Here is an 18,936-nt window from a genome sequence, read left to right as displayed (position 1 = left end):
CGGAGAGGCAACAGGGGGCCCACGAGGTAGGGGGGCGCGCCCTAGGGGGGCAGGCGTGCCCCCACCCTCGTGGCAAGGTGGTGGCCCCCCTAGCCTTCATCTTTGGCAGGTATTTTTCTTATTTTCTGAAAAGTGTCTCCGTGAAGTTTCAGGTCATTCCGAGAACGTTTGCTCCTGCACATAAATAAGACCATGGTAATTCTGCTGAAAACAGCGTCAGTCCGGGTTAGTTCCATTCAAATCATGCAAGTTAGAGTCCAAAACAAGGGCAAAAGTGTTTGGAAAAGTAGATACGTTGGAGACGTATCAACTCCCCCAAGCTTAAACCTTTGCTTGTCCTCAAGCAATTCAGTTGACAAACTAAAAGTGATAAAGAAAAACTTTTACAAACTCTGTTTGCTCTTGTTGTTGTAAATATGTAAAGCCAGCATTCAAATTTTCAGCAAATATTATAACTAACCACATTCACAATAACGCATAGGTATCAAGTTTACTCATATCAATAGCATAATCAACTAGAGAGCAATAATAATAAATCTCGGATGATAACACTTTCTCAAAACAATCATAATATGATATAACAAGATGGTATCTCGCTAGCCCTTTCTGAGACCGCATAACATAAATGCAGAGCACCTTTAAAGACCAAGGACTGACTAGACATTGTAATTCATGGTAAAAGAGATCCAGTCAAGTCATACTCAATGTACACTAACAATAATGAATGCAAATGACAACAGTGCTCTCCAACTGGTGCTTTTTAATAAGAGGATGATGACTCAGCATAAAAGTAAATAGATAGGCCCTTCGCACAGGGAAGCAGGGATTTGTAGAGGTGCCAGAGCTTGGTTTTGAAATAGAGGTGGATAATATTTTGAGCGGTATACTTTCATTGTCAACATAACAACCAAGAGATGGCGATATCTTCCATGCTACACACATTATAGGCGGTTCCCAAACAGAATGCTAAAGTTTATGCTCCCCCTTCCACCACAAGCATCAATCCATGGCTTGCTCGAAACAACGAGTGCCTCCAACTAACAAGAGTCCCAGGGGGAGTTTTGTTTGCAATTATTTTGATTTAGTTTGCATAAAGCATGGGACTGGGCATCCCGGCGACCAGCCATTTATCTCATGAGTGAGGAGCGGAGTCCACTCCTCTTGAGAATAACCTGCCTAACATGGAAGATACAAACAGCCCTAGTTGATACATGAGCTATTCGAGCATACAAAACATGATATTTATTTGAAGATTTAGAGTTTGGCACATACAAATTTACTTGGAACGGCAGGTAGATACCGTATATAGGTAGGTATAGTGGACTCATGTGGAATAACTTTGGGGTTTAAGGGATGGATGCACAAGCAGTATTCCCGCTTAGTATAGGTGAAGGCTAGCAAAAGACTGGGAAGCGACCAGCTAGAGAGCGACAACAGTCATGAACATGCATTAAAATTAATCAACATCGAATGCAAGCATGAGTAGGATATAATCCACCATGAACATAAATATCGTGAAGGCTATGTTGATTTTGTTTCAACTACATGCGTGAACATGTGCCAAGTCAAGTCACTTAAATCATTCAGAGGAGTATACCACCCTATCATACCACATCATAACCATCTCAATAGCATGTTGGCACGCAAGGTAAATCATTATAACTCATAGCTAATCAAGCATGGCACAAGAAACTATGATATCTAGTTGTCATTGCAAACATGTTTATTCATAATAGGCCGAATCAGGAACGATGAACTAATCATATTTACAAAAACAAAAGAGGTCGAGTTCATACCAGCTTTTCTCATCTCAGCAAGTCCATCATATATCATCATAATTGCCCTTCACTTGCACGACCGAACGATGTGAATAATAATAATAGTGCACGTGCATTGGACTAAGCTGGGATCTGCAAGCATTCAATAAACAGGAGACGACAAGGCAATATGGGCTCTTTTATCATATCAACAATAATGCATATAAGAGCCTTGAGGGAGTCCTGGATTAGGGGGTCTCCGGACAGCCGGACTATCTCCATTGGCCGGACTGTTAGACTATGAAGATACAAGATTGAAGACTTCGTCTCGTGTCCGGATGGGACTCTACTTGGCGTGGAAGGCAAGCTAGGCAATACGTATATGGATATCTCCTCCTTTGTAACCGACCTTGTGTAACCCTAACCCTCTCCGGTGTCTATATAAACCGGAGGGTTTTAGTCCGTAGGACGACAATCATAACATACAATCTTACCGTAGGCTAGCTTCTAGGGTTTAGCCTCTCTGATCTCGTGGTAGATCTACTCTTGTAACACTCATATCTTCAATATCAATCAAGCAGGACGTAGGGTTTTACCTCCATCAAGAGGGCCCGAACCTGGGTAAAACTTCGTGTCCCTTGCCTCCTATTACCATCCGGCCTAGACGCACAGTTCGGGACCCCCTACCCGAGATCCGCCGGTTTTGACACCGACATTGGTGCTTTCATTGAGAGTTCCTCTGTGTTGTCGCTGTTAGGCTTGATGTCTCCTACTATCATCGATAACAATGCGGTCCAGGGTGTGACTTTTCTCCCCGGACAGATCTTCGTATTCGGCGGCTTTGCACTGTGGGCTAATTCGCTTGGACATCTGGAGCAGATTGAAAGCTATGCCCCTGGCCATCAGGTCAGATTTGGAAGTTTGAATTACACAGCCAACATCCGTGGGACTTGATCTTCGACGGATTCAAGCCACAGCCGGACGCGCTGCACTGTCGCGATGGGTATGACCTAGCTCTGCCATCGGACGGTACCCCAGAGGCCGCGCCCGCATCAGCTCCGACCCTTAGCTCGGAGCCAGCTGCGCCAATCGAGGACGGGTGGCTAGACACTGCCTCAGGGGCTGCAGTCTCGACGGCGATCGAGCCAAACACTAGCATAATCCTCTGCGCAGCCCGTGACTCCAAGGTGCTGGACTCTCCTCCGGACCCCGAACCATCCGCACCCCTGCCAATCGAACCCGATTGGGCGCCGATCATGGAATTCACCGCTGCGGATATCTTTCAGCACTCGCCCTTCGGCGACATTCTGAATTCACTAAGGTCTCTCTCTTTGTCAGGAGAGCCCTGGCCGGATCATGGCCAACATGACTGGGATGCGGACGACGAAGAAATTCGACGCCCACCCACCACCCACTTTGTAGCCACTGTCGATGATTTAACCGACATGCTCGACTTCGACTCCGAAGACATCGACGGTATGGACGACGATGTAGGAGACGAACATGAACCAGCACCTACAGGGCACTGGAAAGCCACCTGTCGTATGACATATACATGGTGGATACACCCTTTGAAGGCAACGACGACGAGATAGCGGAGGATGACCCCTCCAAGAAGCAACCCAAGCGCCGACGTCAGCGGCACCGCTCTAAGTCCCGCCAAAGCAAAAGTGGTGATACCGGCATGGGAGATAATAACACTCCGGATAGCGCCGAAGACAACGAAAACCCCCTCCAGCAAGAGTTAGATCAGGAGGATGAAGGAGCCAGCTCTCCTGAGAGAGCGGCTGGTGGAGAGGAGGAGGATGACAATTACATGCCCCCTCCGAAGACGAGGCAAGCCTCGGCGACGATGAATTCGCCGTACCAGAGGATCCCGTCAAACAAGAGCGCTTCAAGTGCAGGCTTATGGCCACGACAAATAGCCTGAAGAAAAAGCAGCAACAGCTTCAAGCTGATCAAGATCTGCTAGCTCGAATTTCACCATGTGGCTCGGGAAAACAATCAGGCGGTGGATATCCTCGCTCGCATTGGCGCAAAACACGACGTGGTCCCTCCCAACATTTTTCTGGAAAGGCTTTTCAAGCCATCCGTAACATGGGAAGGGGACACCAGTAACAACAGTCCGGACCTGGCCAAAATACCCGATACTGAACTCTTTGACACAATCAGAGGCTCCGCCACCGAAATAACACAATCAGCCCACGAAATAATGGCCATTATTGCCCCGTGGACAGAACCATTCCTGGCCTACTTAACTAGACAGGAACTCCAGGAGGACCAAAATGAGGCACGCTGCATAGTGCGGCGATCAAAGGCCTACAGGGTCCACGAGGGATAATTGTACAAAAGAGCGCTACCGGAGTCCTTCAACGGTGCATCTCCGAAGAGGAAGGACAGAACCTTTTGGCAGAAATTCATGCCGGACTCGGCAGTCATCACGCCGCAGCCCGGGCTCTTGTGAGCAAGGCCTTCTGTACAGGATTCTACTGGCCAACGGCCCGGGCAGACGCACAGGACTTAGTCCAGCGGTGCGCCGGTTGCCAGCTCTTTGCAAATCAAAGCCATATGCCACCCACCGCCCTTCGAACAATCCCCATTACATGTCCCTTTGCGGTCTGGGGCTTGACATGGTTGGACCCCTTAAAGGTGGAACCCACAAGAAAAAAATACTTATTGGTCATGGTGGATAAATTCACCAAATGGATAGAGGCCAAACCGGTTAAAACAGCCGAATCCGGACCGGTGATAGATTTCATATCCGGGGTTGTACATCGCTATGGCGTCCCCCACAACATCATCACTGATAACGGCACAAACTTCACGGCCGACGAGGTAAAACTCTGGTGCAGCAAAATGGGCATCAAGCTCGATTATGCTTCAGTCTACCACCCACAAACCAACGGTCAAGTCGAACGAGCAAATGGTCTTATAATGAGCAGCATTAAACCCAGACTAGTGCGCTCCTTAACAGAGTCTGACACGCACTGGGTAGAGGAGCTCGACTCCGTACTCTGGGGGCTGCGGACCACGCCAAATCGTAGTACCGGATACACACCATTTTTATGGTGTACGGCGCAGAGGCAGTCCTGCCCTGTGACATAATTCATGAGTCACCTCAAGTGCGCATGTACGAAGAAAGAGAAGCTGAGCTCGATCGGCAGGACAGTGTGGACACCTTGGAGGAAGAGCGCGATGTAGCCAAAGCCCGTTCCGCATTTTACCAGCAAGAGGCTCGCACATACCAAAGCAAAGAAGTACGAGCCAAAACTTATAACATTGGCGAACTAGTTCTCCGGCTGCCGGATAAGAAAAATAACAAGCTAGAGCCCAAATGGGAAGGTCCCTTCATCATCGACCAAGTTCTGACCGGCGGAGCGTACCGACTGCGGGATGCATCGACTAGTCGACTTGAGCCGAACCCATGGAACGCAGCCAGGCTCCGAAGATTCTACGCCTAGCATCAGACTTTATGTTAGTCCCCTCCCTTTGTCCATTTTCCGCATATGCGTCGTCTGTCTTGTTTCCCTTTCTTTATTTTATTCCTCTAAGACCTTCACGGGTCACCTTGTGCCTCACTTGTACATTACAGAGGTGCTAGCCGCACTATCTACACCTGGGAGCTTCTTTCACAGAAGCTTAAATTATTTACCTGGACATCACGCCCAACACATGTGTTATACTTCCGCATGTACCTTTTTTCACCATTATATGCATCGATATGACTTAAGTTTTGGCCAAGCTGGGTTGCCTGGCTCTTGTATTTATGCCCTACGTTCCCGTTAATTCGACTAGAGCATAAGGGGAGCACCTCTGCGATTGTTACCGCCGGGTCAGCCGGACGTGTACCTCAGGCTGGGTGAAGCCGAAAGCTAGCGTTCTTAAGAGAATATTCGGTCATTGAACAAAAGATGACTTTTATTTATTAACCATATCTGCCCCCAGACGTTTTTACTGCGCTTCTTGTCGCAGTCCGGACATGCACTTTAGGGCATGCCTACCTAGGGAAAGGAACCCTTAACGGAACTATTCTCTCTGGAAGATGTTTCTTACTACTCATGTAATATAACACAACTAGTTGGGCACTTGTCTGATAAAGCACTAATGACCCCTATGCCTAGTCTCCACGCATGCCCCGGTTCTTATATAACCGAGAGGGTATTCGGATACACTCCGGACTGTCGGGTCCCGAGGTTGAAGCGAAAAGGTCCGCCATGACAAACGATCTACAATCCGGATAGAAGGCATCATATATGTCACTTTACAATTACATAGTCAATCTGACTGGTTGAATTCCTCTTCAATGCCATCCAATAGGCTGTCTAGTCTACAGTCCTGTTGGGAATACTTTGCGGCCAATTCTACTTGGCCATACACTAAATTTACAGGGATCTCCTTGCCATCAGGCCCCACAGGTCCGACTTCGGCCATGTGGTTCGGGTCAGCCTTCGTGTACCGTGTCTTCACCATCGCCCAAGCTTCCCTGGCGCCCTGATGGCAGGCCGATATCTTCCATAATCGGAAGCGCCGCCGTGCTCCCTTCAGCTTTTCTGCAAGCTCTCTGAGGCCTACGGGTAGGGAGATGGACGGCCACAAGGCCTGGGCAATGCCTTGCATCACCTGCCGAACTCGTTTGTGCAACTGTGCGAGCTTGGGAAGAAGATCACTCATCGAACTAGGCATCTCCTCGGCAGGACGACCTGTTAACATACCTACAGACATAACTCTGTCAGCCAGCTTCCCCGCCGAACTCTTTTTAAGTTCGTTCAAGCACTTACTAAATATGCCATGCTGAAGCCATCGATTCTCCTTAACAGAGTTCGACAGTTGGGCACAAACATCTTTCAGTTCCACGCCCAGCTTGGTGTTGGCATCTTGGAGATCATTCTTCTCCTGCCTCACCCTTGTAAGCACGCTCTCACCAGCCTTCAGCTGGTGCTTGAGTTGTTGCTTATCCGGATTCACTCCAGCGTCATCTGCAATTTTTTCATCAAATTTGCATATAAAGCCGCACTCCAATATGATACTTATCATTTGACGGATATGTTACCAGCGGGGGTCTCTTTGGGCTCCCCTGCGGCGGACAGTGCGGCCTGAAGTTGGTCTTTGCACTCTTCCAGCTCCTGGGACAGTTGAGTATTCTTTTCTGTAAGAACCTACATAACAAATGATCCTTAAACCAGTTATCCTAACTGTTTCAAGTCTCAGGGGCTACTGATATATATATAATCATCAAATTTTCTCACCCGTATGTCTTTTACATACTGCTCCGTGGCTCTGGCTAGACCATTTTGAGCGGCACGGAGGTGCGCATCTCCCGAGTTGAAGGCATCTAAAGCCTCTTGGGAGAAACAAGCGTCACGAAGAACAGTCCGGCGACGTCTATGATTCATGGCACTTTCCACCTCGGAAGGGGTGGCATATAGTCCATCCGTATCCTCTGTCGGAGGAGCACCCGGTGCACGCCTTGTACTCGTTCCCACCCCTGAGTCCGGCCTTGGAGCCTGGCTTGTGGATGCGTGGTTGGTAGCCTCTCCGGGTATAGTCCGACGAGCGCTCTTTCTCCTGAAAAGAAGGCACGAGCGTTAATATGCCCCTGTAAGTAATGTCTTGCAATAAAGATGGCGCACTATACCGCTGCGCCAGTGCCTCAATCCGGACTGCGGATCTTTTCAGCCTGCCTGGCCTAGCGGCCCCTTGTTGGCTAGTTGCCATAGGCTCGGCCTTCTACCCCTAGGACCTCCCTTGCAAGACACGGCTGTTATATGGCAATGAAAAAAAGGAGAGCACAAGGACGGACCCCTTTTGAAGTGCTGGGATTTCGGTCTCAGTCACCTGTGAAGTTGAAACTAGCCCAGGGTAATCGGCCGTAATGGCCACCAAGGTATTGTCATTACTCCCTTGGTAAAAAACCCCATCGATCAGCTCCACGGATATGTCCGGATCCTCTTGGGAGGCCGGGTCAAAGGACCGTCCGGGGTCCTCGGGCTGTGGAGGAGGGTTGTTTATCTCCTTTACTGCCTGGCGCAGCTCCTGCGATGAAATCGCTAGAATGAATACTTAAACTACAGGAATACTAAACGGATGGGCGAGAAAAAAATCTCCGCTTACCCAGCTCGAAGGATTGTACATGGAGAATCCGCCCTGCGGGTTGATACGGAGGAACTCCTCCTCTTCTCCCTTGTACAAAGTAGACAAGATCTTTATTAGATCAGCAGCCGATCCCGGCCCTTTGCGGCCATGGAGGGTGGCGTCATCCTCCCCGTTGAAGTCCCACATGGGGTGGCCTCTATACTGAAGCGGCTGCACCCCTCGCATAATTCATATAGCCATGACCTCAATCATGGTCAATCCGGATCGAGCTAAAGAGCTTATCCAGCTCATCAGATAAAGAATGTCCCGGTCGTCTTCCTCCAGGGGGCTCCGTGGATGCCAGCTCTGGCGCTTCTTCAAAGGGGCGTTGTCAAACTCCGGAAGGCCGATCTGAATAGGGTCCGGAAGGGGGACATCTTCTATATAAAACCATTCCAAAGGCCAGTCTTCGGACGTCTTCTTCAGGGTCCCGGATAGATATCCGGTCCCAGCGATACGCCACACTTCGGCTCCGCCCACTTGATATATAGATCCCTTCTTAGAACGGGGCACAAGGCAGAACATCTTCTTCCACAGAGCAAAGTGAGCCTCACAGCCCAAAAATAACTCGCAAAGGGCTACGAATCCCGCGATGTGCAGCAGGGAGGCAGGCGTAAGGTTGTGTAGCTGGAGGCCATAGAACTCCAGAAGCCCTCGGAGAAACGGATGGATTGGGAATCCGAGCCCTCTTACCAGATAAGGGACAAGGCATACCCGCTCTCCCTTGGAGGGATTGGGACAGCTCTCCGCTTGCTCTCCGCCATTATAAGTGGCAAGCCCGGCTCGAACCGGGACCAGGTACACTGGGGGAAGAAATCCCTTGGACTGAAGCATCACCAATTTGCTGTGAGGGATGGAACATCTCTCCCAATCTCCAGGCTTGGAACTAGAGGTGCGAGAGGAGGAGCTGCATCGACCGGCCATGGTGGAATGGATCTCTGTCGGGTACGCTCTGATGAAGACTCGACAAGGGAGGATGATGTGATTTGGATCTGAATCCTCGTCTTTTTAAATAGACGGCTCATTTACATATCTAGGGGGGTAAATGTGAAAACACCCTGGCTCTTTACATTCGCTCGACACGTGGAAAGTAGCCATTATTGGGCGTAGAAGCCAAGAAGTACAAACCATCACAAGGAACCGGACATTATTTCGACAGGTACACAGAATTTGAAGAGGAACCCGCCTTGCAATGCCGAGGATAATACTGCGCGCCGGACTCGTCGTCATTGAAGCCTGGTTCGGGGGCTACTGAGGGAGTCATGGATTAGGGGGTCTCCGGACAGCCGGACTATCTCCATTGGCCGGACTATTAGACTATGAAGATACAAGATTGAAGACTTCGTCTCGTGTCCGGATGGGACTCTACTTGGCGTGGAAGGCAAGCTAGGCAATACATATATGGATATCTCCTCCTTTGTAACTGACCTTGTGTAACCCTAACCCTCTCCGGTGTCTATATAAACCGGAGGGTTTTAGTCCGTAGGATGACAATCATAACATACAATCATACCGTAGGCTAGCTTCTAGGGTTTAGCCTCTCTGATCTCGTGGTAGATCTACTCTTGTAACACTCATATCTTCAATATCAATCAAGCAGGACATAGGGTTTTACCTCCATCAAGAGGGCCCGAACCTGGGTAAAACTTCATGTCCCTTGCCTCCTGTTACCATCCGGCCTAGACGCACAGTTCGGGACCCCCTACCCGAGATCCGCCGGTTTTGACACCGACAAGCCTCTTCAACAATTTAATTATGGTTTTCTTTTTAATCATTACTACAAGCATGTAAATTAAACTAATTAAAAGCTACAACTATTTTTTTTGGTTTTTCCTAAGGTTTATTAAACACACAAGAAGAAAGAATAAAAAGGAAATTAAACTAGCATGGATGATACAATGAAAAAGTATGAGCACCGACATTTAGCAATGAGTGTGTGAACATGAATATAGTGTCGGTGGGAAATACGTACTCCCCCAAGATTAGGCTTTTGGCCTAAGTTGGTCTATGGCCACGGCTGGCCTGGCGGATATCCATAATAATAGTTGTTGGGGTCGTACTGTGATGAGGAAGAAGAAGGCTCAGATTTCCACTGGCTGACAATCATCTCCGGATCCCACTGGTAATTAGACTGTCGTGAAGGATCAAATTGTGGTTCCGGCTCTGGCTCCTCGGCTGGTGCAGGGTTCCGGTAGGCGTGGATAGCCGCAAACAGAACAAGGTACGTGCCTATAGTCAAATCAAACAAAGAAGGAGCAGGCAAGGTAATAGTCTCAGGATGATGTTTATTAAAGAACAATTGGTATTTAAGCTCTCCTTCCCTATTCTTAACAATAAAATCATGTGACACCATACTTTTATAATCTAGATAAACACGAGGCATCACTTTTTCTTCCTTCTCAGCATGCCTAATAGGTATGTTAAAATGTGCAGCTAGGAGTGTAGCATAGATGCCTCCAAAGATGGGGCCCTTGGTACGGTTTAGACTTAACCGTTTGGCAATAATGCTGCCCATACTAAAAGAGTTATCACTGTATAAACCGTGGTGCAAAATAATAATATCAGGGATACTCAGGTTTCCACAGTTTCCGCGACCAATTAAGCAACGACTAGCAAATAATGTAAAGTAGCGTAAAACAGGAAAATGTATGCTAGTGATTCATGCATCGGAAACCTTCCTTGTTTCCCCTACAGTGATAGTGTCAATAAATCACTCCACATCATCACGATGTGGTTCTTCTGTCTTGCCCCCAAAAGGGACTAAACAAATCCGACAGAAATCATAAAGTGACATCTCCTTATGCTCATCATATAAATGAAATTCCACCGTAGGTGGTGAGTTCCTAGAATTAAAATGCAAGTTTTGCACAAGGGTATTTGTGAGCAAGAGATACTGACCGCATTGGTCGTGGAGGAAAGCGGTAAGGCCTGCAGTCTGAGCCAACTCATGAAAATCTTCATAAATCCCGGCTGCTCTTAAGAAACCCTCGGAAGGCCATTCACACGCCCGAACCTCCGCGGTGCGAGGCAAATTATACTTAGGCTTCGGTGCCTTCTCCTTCGAGCTTTGGCTCGATGAGCCCCTCAAAAGTCTCCTCATCATTTTCTGAAAAATTCTGAAATTTTTAGTAACTTCAAAATAAAAGTAAACCAAACTCAATAATATTGATAGTAACTACTCCTACAAGTGCCTAGGGTCTATATCATGCATCAAAAGTACTTTTGACCATATAAATTTGACATGCAAGCTCAAGAACAGGGTCACCTAAGCAGCAAAAAATTTGCAATGAATAAAGCACTAGAACAAAACCTAATTGGACCAATGGAGGAGTCACATACCAAGGAACAATCTCCCCAAGCAGTTTTGTGAGAGGTGCTTTGAGCAAGGAGATCGAAAATGGCAGCAAAACGAGCTTGGACTCGGGTTTGAGTTGGTTATTCGTGTTTGGGGGATGAATATGAAGTGTGTGGGTGCAGGAATAAGTGGAGGAGGGCCACCGTGGGCCCATGAGGCAGGGGGCGTGCCCTAAGGGGGTGGGCGCGCCCTCCACCCTCGTGGGCAGGTGGTTGACCCCCCTGGTGTGTTCCCAGTTCCATAAATCCTCAAATATTCTAGAAAAAGTCATATTTAATTTTCAGGGCATTTGGAGAACTTTTATTTTCGAGGTATTTTTATATTGCACGGATAATCAGATAACAGACAGAAAATATTTATTTTAATTTTATTTAATATAAATAACAGAAAGTAAATGTGGGGTACATAAGGTTGTGCCTTCTAGTTTCATCCATCTCATGATCATCAAAAGGAATCCACTAGCAAGGTTTATCAAGTCTTGTTAATGAACTCATTCTGAATAACATGGAACCGGAGAAATTTCGAATAACACTATGTTACCTCAACGTGGATATGCACATCCCCAATAATAAGGATATCATATTTTTTCTTGACAGTAGGAAGAGGAAATTCAAAATCTCCAAATATAATCGATGGAATTTTTCCAATAGAGTTGATACTATGAACTTGAGGTTGTTTCCTCGGAAAGTGTACCGTATGCTCATTACCATTAACATGAAAAGTGACATTGCCTTTAGTGCAATCAATAACAGCCCCTGCAGTATTTGAAAAGGGTCTTCCAAGAATAATAGACATACTATCATCCTCGGGAATATCAAGAATAACAAAGTCCGTTAAAATAGTAACGTTTGCAACTACAACAGGCACATCCTCACTAATACCGACAGGTATAGCAGTTGATTTATCAGCCATTTGCAAAGATATTTCAGTAGGTGTCAACTTATTCAAATCAAGTCTACGATATAAAGAGAGAGGCATAACACTAACACCGGCTCCAAGATCACATAAAGCAGTTTTAACATAGTTTCTTTTAATGGAGCATGGTATAGTGGGTACTCCTGGATCTCCAAGTTTCTTTGGTATTCCACCCTTAAAAGTATAATTAGCAAGCATGGTGGAAATTTCATCTTCCGGTATCTTTCTTTTATTTGTAATAATATCTTTCATGTGCTTAGCATAAGGATTGGTTTTGAGCATATCAGTTAATCGCATACGCAAAAAGATAGGTCTAATCATTTCAGCAAAGCGCTCAAAATCCTCATCATCCTTTTTCTTGGATGGTTTGGGAGGAAAAGGCATGGGTTTCTGAACCCAAGGCTCTCTTTCTTTACCATGTTTCCTAGCAACAAAGTCTTTCTTATCATAACGTTGATTCTTTGATTGTGGGTTATCAAGATCAACAATAGGTTCAATTTCTATGTCATTATCATTACTAGGTTGAGCATCATCATAAACATTATCATTAACATTATCATTAGTTTCAGGTTCATTGCCAGGTTGTGTTTCAGCATCAGAAATAGAAATATCATTTGGATTCTCAGGTGTTTCAACAATAGGATCACTAGAAGCATGCAAAGTCCTATCATTTTTCTTTTTCTTCTTTTTAGAAGAGCTAGGTGCATCTATATTATTTTTCTGAGAATCTTGCTCAATTCTTTTAGGATGGCCTTCAGGATACAAAGATTCCTGAGTCATTCTACCAGTTCTAGTAGCCACTCTAATAGCATTATCATTATCTTTACTATTCAATTCATTGAGCAAATCATTTTGAGCTTTAAGTAATTGTTCTACTTGAGTGGTAACCATAGAAGCATGTTTACTAATAAGTTTAATTTCACCTTTAACATTAGCCATATAATCACCCAAGTGTCCAAGCATATTTGAATTGTATTTCAATTGTCTACCAAAATAAGCATTAAAATCTTCTTGCTTAGCCATAAATTTATCAAACTCATCTAAGCATGGGCTAGCAATTTTAGTAAATGGGATTACAACTTTATCATATCTATAGAGAGAATTTACCTTTACTACCTGTGTCGGGTTATCAAGATCATGAGTTCCTTCAATAGGTAAAGGATTAAGATTATATGTTTATTCAACAGGCGGTAAATTAAGACCATGTATTTCTTTAATAGGAGGTAAATTCTTAACATCTTCAGCTTTAATACCCTTTTCTTTCATAGATTTCTTTGCCTCTTGCATATCTCCAGGACTGAGAAATAGAATACCCCGCTTCTTCGAAGTTGGTTTAGGAATAGGCTCAGGAATTGGCTCCGGAGGTGTCCAATTATTTTCATTTGTCAACATATCATTCAATAGAATTTCAGCTTCATCCGGTGTTCTTTCCCTGAAAACAGAACCAGCACAACTATCCAGGTAATCTCTGGAGGCATCGGTTAGTCCATTATAAAAGATATCAAGTATTTCATTTTTCTTAAGAGGATGATCAGGCAAAGCATTAAGTAATTGGAGAAGCCTCCCCCAAGCTTGTGGGAGACTCTCTTCTTCAATTTGCACAAAATTATATATATCCCTTAAAGCAGCTTGTTTCTTATGAGCAGGGAAATATATAGCAGAGAAGTAATAAATCATATCCTGGGGATTGCGCACACAACCAGGATCAAGAGAATTAAACCATATCTTAGCATCACCCTTTAATGAGAATAGAAATATTTTAAGGATGTAAAAGTAGCAAGTTCTCTCATCTTTAGTGAATAGGGTGGCTATATCATTCAATTTAGTAAGATGTGCCACAACAGTTTCAGATTCATAACCATAAAAAGGATCAGATTCAACCAAAGTAATTATATCAGGATCAACAGAGAATTCATAATCCTTATCAGTAACAAAGATAGGTGAAGTAGCAAAAGCAGGGTCAGGTTTCGTTCTAGCATTTAGAGATTGCTTACTCCATTTAGCTAATAATATTTTAAGTTTAGTTCTATTTCTGCAAGCTAAAATGGCTAAAGAAGCATCTTGATCAAATACATAACCCTTAGGAATAGCAAGTGGTTCTTCATCATCACTTTCATCAGTATCATCAGATTCAATATTTTCAATTTCTCTAGCCCTAGCAAGTTGTTCATCAAGAAAATCACTAAGTGGCACAGTAGTATCAGGCATAGAGGTAGTTTCATCATAAGTATCATGCATAGCAGAAGTGGCATCATCAATAACATGCGACATATCAGAATGAATAGCAGAAGCAGGTGTAGGTGTCGCAAACTTACTCATAACAGAAGGTGAATCAAGTGCAGAGCTAGATGGCAGTTCCTTACCTCCCCTCGTAATTGAGGGATAGATCTTGGTTTTTGGATCTCTCAAGTTCTTCATAATGATAAGCAGATATATATCCCAAGTGACTCAAAGAATAGAGCTATGCTCCCCGGCAACGGCGCCAAAAAATGGTCTTGATAACCCACAAGTATAGGGGATCGCAATAGCTTTCGATGGTAGAGTATTCAACCCAAATTTATTGATTCGACACAAGGGGAGCCAAAGAATATTCTCAAGTATTAGCAGCTGAGTTGTCAATTCAACCACACATGGAAACTTAGTATCTGCAGCAAAGTGTTTAGTAGCACAGTAATATGATAGTGGTGGTAGCGGCAACAAAAGTAAAGACAGCAAAAGTAATGTTTTTGGTATTTTGTAGTGATTGTAACAGTAGCAGCGGGAAAGTAAATAAGCGTAAACTAGTATATGGAAAACTCGTAGGCACCAGATCAGTGATGGATAATTATGCCAGATGCGGTTCATCATGTAAAAGTTATAACCTAGGGTGACACAGAACTAGCTCCAGTTCATTGATATAATGTAGGCATGTATTCCGAACATAGTCATACGTGCTTATGGAAAAGAACTTGCATGACATCTTTTGTCCTACCCTCCCGTGGCAGCGGGGTCCTTACAGAAACTAAGGGATATTAAGGCCTCCTTTTAATAGAGAACCGGAACAAAGCATTAACACATAGTGAATACATGAACTCCTCAAACTACGGTCATCACCGGTAAGTATCCCGATTATTGTCACTTCGGGGTTAACGGATCATAACACATAATAGGTGACTATAGACTTGCAAGATAGGATCAAGAACACTCATGTATTGATGAAAACATAATAGGTTTAGATCTGAAATCATGGCACTCGGGCCCTAGTGACAAGCATTAAGCATAGCAAAGTCATAGCAACATCAATCTCAAAACATAGTGGACACTAGGGATCAAACCCTAACAAAACTAACTTGATTACATGATAGATCCCATCCAACCCATCACCGTCCAGCAAGCCTACGATGGAATTACTCACGCACGACGGTGAGCATCATGAAATTGGTGATGGAGGATGGTTGATGATGACGATGGCGACAGATTCACCTCTCCGGAGCCCCGAACGGACTTCAGATCAGCCCTCCCGAGAGGTTTTAGGGCTTGGTGGCGGCTCCGTATCGTAAAACGCAATGATTTCTTCTCTTTGATTTTTTTCTCCCCGAAACTCAATATATGGAGGTGGAGTTGGAGTCGGAGAGGCAACAGGGGGCCCACGAGGTAGGGGGGCGCGCCCTAGGGGGGCAGGCGCCCCCACCCTCATGGCAAGGTGGTGGCCCCCTGGCCTTCATCTTTGGCAGGTATTTTTCTTATTTTCTAAAAAGTGTCTCCGTGAAGTTTCAGGTCATTCCGAGAACGTTTGCTCCTGCACATAAATAACACCATGGTAATTCTGCTGAAAACAACGTCAGTCCGGGTTAGTTCCATTCAAATCATGCAAGTTAGAGTCCAAAACAAGGGCAAAAGTGTTTGGAAAAGTAGATATGTTGGAGACATATCAGTACTCTATTAAAAGGAGGCCTTAATATCCCTTAGTTTCCAATTGGACCCCGCTGCCACGGGAGGGTAGGACAAAATATGTCACGCAAGTTCTTTCCATAAGCACGTGTGACTATATTCGGAATACATGCCTACATTACATTGATGAATTGGAGCTAGTTCTGTATCACCATATGTATGACTATTATATGATGAACCGCATCCGATATAATTCTCTATCACCGATCCATTGCCTACGAGCTTTCCATATATTGTTCTTCGCTTATTTACTTTTCCGTTGCTATTGTTACAATCACTAAAAAACACAAAAATATTACTTTTGCTACCGTTACTTTTGGAATCGTTACTACTACTATCATATTACTTTGCTACTAAATACTTTGCTGCAGATATTAAGTTATCCAGGTGTGGTTGAATTGACAACTCAGCTGCTAATACTTGAGAATATTCTTTGGCTCCCCTTGTGTCGAATCAATAAATTTGGGTTGAATACTCTACCCTCGAAAACTGTTGTGATCCCCTATACTTGTGGGTTATCAAGACTATTTTCTGGCGCCGTTGTCGGGGAGCATAACTCTATTCTTTGAGTCACTTGGGATTTATATCTGCTTATCATTATGAAGAACTTGAAAGATCCAAGAACCAAGATTTATCCCTCAACTACGAGGGGAGGTAAGGAACTACCATCTATCTCTGCACTTGATTCACCTTCTGTTTTGAGTAAGCTTGCGACACCTAAACCTTCTTCTGCTATTAATTCTAATATGTCGCATGTTATTAATGATGCCACTTCTGCTATGCCTGATACTTATGATGAAACTACTTCTATGCTTAATACTACTGTGCCACTTGGTAAATTTTTTGATGAACAACTTGCTAGGGCTAGAGAGAATGAAATTATTGAAACTAATAATATTGATGAAAGTGATGATGAAGATTCTCCCCCTAGATATGAATTACCTGTTGTGCCTGAGGGCTATGTTATGGATGAAGAAACTGCTAGAGATTTTCTTGCTTGCAATGATAGGAGTGATTATCGGTGTCAAAACCGGCGGATCTCGGGTAGGGGGTCCCGAACTGTGCGTCTAAGGCGGATGGTAACAGGAGGCAGGGGACACGATGTTTTACCCAGGTTCGGGCCCTCTTGATGGAGGTAAAACCCTACGTCCTGCTTGATTTATTCTTGACAATATGAGTAGTACAAGAGTTGATCTACCACAAGATCGGATAGGCTAAATCCTAGAAGCTAGCCTATGGTATGATTGTATGTTGTCCTACGGACTAAAACCCTCCGGTTTATATAGACACCGGAAGGGGCTAGGGTTACACAAGGTCGGTTACAAAGGAGGAGATATACATATCTGTATTGCCTAGCTTGCCTTCCACGCCAAGTAGAGTCCCGTCCGGACACGGGACGAAGTCTTCAATCTTGTATCTTCATAGTCCAACAGTACGGCCAAAGGATATAGTTCGGCTGTCCGGAGACCCCCTAATCCAGGACTCCCTCAGTAGCCCCTGAACCAGGCTTCAATGATGATGAGTCCGGCGCGCAGTGTTGTCTTCGGCATTGCAAGGCGGGTTCCTCCTCCGAATACACCACAAAAGAATTTGAATACAAGGATAGTGTCCGACCCTGCAAAATAAGTTCCACATACCACCGTAGAGAGAATAATATTTCCACAAATCTAATCTGCTGACATGTTTTGGCAGCATGACATCACACCACGGCCCTGTAATTATTTGAACCGTTTTTCTTTAACCAGCCCCGCACATAACGTGAGGCGGTTTCTTGACATGTCTTGTCAAAGCAGAGATCGTGTTCCCCTTATTACGGGATTCTCATCAATACGGACGTGGGTAACCCAACCGTGCCTAGGACTCCTAGATTTTAGGCAAGTCCCAAACGGCTACGAGGAGGACGCTTGATATTCACCCTCTTTATAAAGGGACTTGGCTGTTACTTTTTCCCCTCCCGTGCTCAATCGAATCCCTCCCCCGCCTCGAGTTCTAACACCCAAAGCCAAGGTCAGGCGATTCGGACCTTCAATCATGTCCGGATCCAGCCTTCAAGGCCGGTGGATGTCTTCCTCCGTCACGGAGGAGGACATCAAGAAGTTGAGGGAGGCCAGATATCTGACCACCAAAATTTCGCATAGGCTGCCCACCCGAGGGCAGGTCGTCCCTACTCCTGAACCCAACGAGAGCGTTGTGTTCGTCTCCCACTTCCTCCGAGGATTAGGCCTCGCTCTGGATCCCTTTGTCAGGGGTCTTATGTTCTATTATGGCTGGATTTTCACGATCTGGCCCCGGACTCCCTTCTTCACATCTCGTCATTTATTGTCGTTTGTGAGGCCTTCCTCTGCATTACCCCTCACTTCGGCTTGTGGCTCAAGACCTTCAATGTGAAGCCGAAGATGGTCGAGGGACAGTACGCAGCGTGCGGAGGTGCTTTAATAAGCAAAATTGCTAATGCTCCATGGCGAAAGGGTTCCTTTCCAGAGGTGTACGGATTGTGGCAACGAGAGTGGTTTTACGTCACAGCTCCCCGAAGTGCCAAGTGGGTAGCTGCCCCCACCTTTCGCTCGGGCCCTCCACCACAACTGATGTCATGGATCAGCAGGGGACTGAGCTGGGGTCCAGCCAAGGACGTGCCAATATTGCAGAGCCGTATCCAAGATCTCTTCGAGGGAGATTTCAGTTTGGTTATGGTAATGCAAGTCATGCTGATTCGTCGAGTCCAGCCTTGCAAACGCTGGCCCCTCCGCATGTGGGAATTCAACCCAGAAGGACCGCGCACTATTCAGAATTTCCTCGGCATGACGCACGAGGAGATGTACAAATCGTTCTTCGGACCCCAAATAGAGT

The sequence above is a fragment of the Triticum urartu genome, chromosome 5 (assembly GCF_003073215.2).
Source record: "Triticum urartu cultivar G1812 chromosome 5, Tu2.1, whole genome shotgun sequence".
Taxonomy (NCBI): Eukaryota; Viridiplantae; Streptophyta; class Magnoliopsida; order Poales; family Poaceae; genus Triticum; species Triticum urartu.
Note: the sequence above shows the minus strand (reverse complement) of the source record.